Source organism: Stylophora pistillata, chromosome 3 (genome assembly GCF_964205215.1).
Source record: "Stylophora pistillata chromosome 3, jaStyPist1.2, whole genome shotgun sequence".
Classification (NCBI taxonomy): Eukaryota; Metazoa; Cnidaria; class Anthozoa; order Scleractinia; family Pocilloporidae; genus Stylophora; species Stylophora pistillata.
In genome coordinates, this window is record NC_142521.1 from 19,525,001 (window position 1) to 19,528,733 (window position 3,733).

The window sequence follows — 3,733 nt, forward strand, 5'->3', positions numbered from 1 at the left end:
CCAGGAACAAAATTACCAGCTGGTAATTTTCTTCTCTGCCTGGCAATTTTGCTAGCTGGGGGCTCTGCCTCAAAAGTATTTACAATCTTTGGCCATATGGGTCTTGGCTGCCTATCAATACTTTCTTTAAATTCCAGAGAGTAAGTGCTGATGAATTGTCCATTCCTAAAACTATAATTTAAATGCAAATAACATTTCACTAGAGGTTCCAGTCAAGAAATTCCCCATAGATCCACTGGAGCTGAAATTCAAAGTGTGCAAATGGGAATGGAATTCTGGATCTTCTATGCACGAGTCAGAAGATATGAGATGTTTCAGTGTACACAAGGCCCTGGGTTCAATTTTCAGTGCAGCTCAGATTTTTTCCTATGATCCTGACATGCTTATGACTTATTACAATGCGACCAAGCTACACGGTTAGCGTTCCCTTCAAACATGTTTAGGCATCTGCCTGAAGTTACTAGTGTTCATGCAAACTCCTAAAAGTCATTACTAATTTTTAGAACAGCATGGAGTAGTACGAGTGTTGATTGTTGCGTGGATAACAACTGAAGTGGAAAGGCAAATCTCTACACCATAAACCGACCCTGGGAGCCGCCCACAATGCCAAAGTATAGACATTGGATACTACCACTAAATTTAAAATAGCTGTTACCTTTTCTTTATATATGCAGATAAAGCTGTTCTCAAAAATCATGCTGTACTGGCAAAAGTACCAAGAGAAGATGTTGGAGAAAGTGAAGGCGATTAAGGATGGGGTCATTCTTGTGGGAGATTGTCGCCATGACAGTATGGGGCACTGTGCGAAGTTTGGTGCTTACACAATATTTTGTTGTACAATTCCAATGATTATACACTTTTCTCATATTCAGGTAAAGATCTAAAAAAAGCTAATAGGACTAAATTATGCTCGTACAAGTCTAAGTTATCCCTTTCCTCTTGAAATTATATTCAGATTTTCCTCATTTTTCTTTAATATATAATTCAAGAAATCCTTATCATACATATACATGTATATAAATTTAAATACTGTTAACTGATTTAAAACAATATAATGAAAAATGAAGTGTAATGATTCCCCTCCTATGAAGTTTCATGGGGTATACATTGCTGAGCTATACAAGAGAATAAAATATGGTTTGAATTTAAAGCTTAATTTGTTTTTCGGTCATCTTGTTTATCATCAGAGAAATCAAGTTGGAAGCAGTCCAGCAATGGAATTTATGGGGTTTAGGACCTGCCTGGAATGAAGAAGTCAGTGCCAAATATTAAGCACTACTTTGACATATGGCATTTAAAGAAAAGTAAAGTAACCTTAACTAATATACAAGCTTATACAACTGTATTTTTCATAACATTTGAATTTTCTTTTAATATGTGTCGAAGGTGAGGGACCATTTTTCACAAGGGGGTGCTGGTGGGATTTATGGAGTACCGGATCGCATTGCTGACTTCTTCCAGATGGGAAGGCACGTCTTTCAAAATATCCAAAGATGTTGATTTAGCAGAAAGACAATATAAATCACAAGATAATTTTGTAAAACAAGATAAAACTTGTTGCACCGCACTCTTGAAGATGACTGAGGACTGGAGGCGAAGCCTTGACAAAAGGGAGGCATTTATAGCCGTGGTAGTGGACCTGAAATGACTTGAACTATGCCATACCAGATGTATCTCTGACGTTATACGCCGACGACACAACTATGTATGCCTCAGACGTCTCACCCATGGTTCTCGAATTTGTAGTGAATAATGGTCTTGAGCGGTTATCATCGTGGTTTCGAGAGAATCATCTGGTGATCAACAACGCAAAGACGCAAGCATTACCCATTGGTCCCTGTAAGTACAGTTACGACCTGGCCATACATGGCTCTGTCATTGAGACACTACCATCTATCAAAATACTTGGCGTTGAACTTGATAGCATGCTATCTTTCAAGGATTACATTACTAAACAGCTTCAAAAGGTATACGCTAAAAGTGGCGCACTTAGGAGAATCAGGCGTTTTGTCCCTAACAATGTTATGTTAAGGCTCTATAAAACTTTCATTCTCCCTCATTTTGAATACTGTTGCCCCCTCTTACTTGGATTGGGGAAAGTGCAAGCGAATCGGCTAGAAGATGCCAACTATTATATTCTTAGATCACTGCTAGGTTATCTCAAGTCTGCCCTTTATGATGAATTGCTGCGAATCTTGAATATGGAAACGTTAGACCAGAGAAGGAAACAACAATCCCTTATTCTGTTATATAAATGTTTGCATAACGACAGTCCCAAATACATCAGAGACTTTTTTAGTTTTAGGGAAACTATGTCCAACCTGAGAGGAACCGGCATTAATTTGTGCGCGCCTAAATTTGATTTAAATTTTATGAAAAAATCTTTCACTTATATGTGTGTGCAGCTGTGGAATGGATTACCTACAAGTGTAAAACTGGCCAATGATATCAACCTTTTTAAGAAGCTATTGAGAACATTGAAACTTTAGCTGCTTCTCAATTTTATACTTGTATTTAAGTGACTCTCAATTTTATTGTACAAACTTAATTTTTAATTTTAATTTTAAATTATTTAAGCTATTGCTTCACCATTTTATAGCTGTATTTAAGTGACTTTGAATTTTACTGTACAAACCTAAATTTTTATATTAATTGTTAGTTATTTTAATTTCTAATCAATTAGGTTTTGACAGTATGTATTAGGTTTTTAGATTCTTAATCTTAGAGGCACGTACGTATTTTGAACGAGCTCTGAGATCCTTGACGCTACGTGGGTAAATAAAGTATTGTTTGATTGATTGATTGATTGATAGATAAAATGACGACATGGCACAATAAAACGACGACAACACCCAATAACACTGAGGTACGACGCGATAACACGACGACACGGCCCGATAAACCCGATAATCATCAAATGACATTTTTGAACCCATTCACCCTTCATAGATTCTTTCACTGCTCATGCCTTTGCTGGTGTAAAAAATGAAGTTACACCATTTACTCTACGTTGTACCTAACTGTCAAAGTCAAAGTCATCTTTATTTAAGCAGGGTGGCCCTTTCAGCACTAGGCTGGTATCAATAGGAGCCCTGCGTAATTAATGATTACTACATAGTTGAAAAACTACCACCGGCTAAAAACTACTGCAAGATAAAAATACAACAATCATGTAGAATAAAGAGCTAATAAAAATTAGACAATATCTCATCTAGTAAAATATTGTTTAAGAAGGTTCTTAAACTTGGAGAGTGATGTAGCTCCTTTCAATGTTCTAGGTAATTTATTAAAAAGGATCAAACCTAAACATCTAAACGTGTTTTCTCCTAGACTTAATTTAGGGACGAGTAAATGAAGATCGTTACTGTTTCTGGTGTTATAACTGTGAATACGATTATTTCTTATGAAATAATCACAAAAATAGGGGAGCTAGATTATCTAAACGTTTATAAACTAAAATACACTTGTGCATAGTCCTCATAGTTGGGCATAACAATGATGATTCCACTTAAGTCTAGGTTTTCCGTGAACCAGTTCTAAAAAACAAAAACAGATCAAAAACAGCATGTCCACGAATAATTAACAACAAATCAAAGAAACACATCGTTTGCTTATGGAAGGTATTGAAGTTCCAGAAGGCAAGACAAAACCAGGAATATTCAGCAACCTCCCTAGGACAACTGAATATAAAGGGAGAGAAGTACGAGTATCAACATCCAGATGATATGGAAAT

General features: G+C 36.3%; 1 pseudogene; it reads left to right on the top strand.

Moving 5' to 3' along the window:
- The window catches only part of LOC111343255 (uncharacterized), an 11,495-nt pseudogene extending 10,245 nt beyond the window's left edge, over positions 1-1,250 (top strand).
- The last annotated feature ends 2,483 nt before the right edge of the window (positions 1,251-3,733 follow it).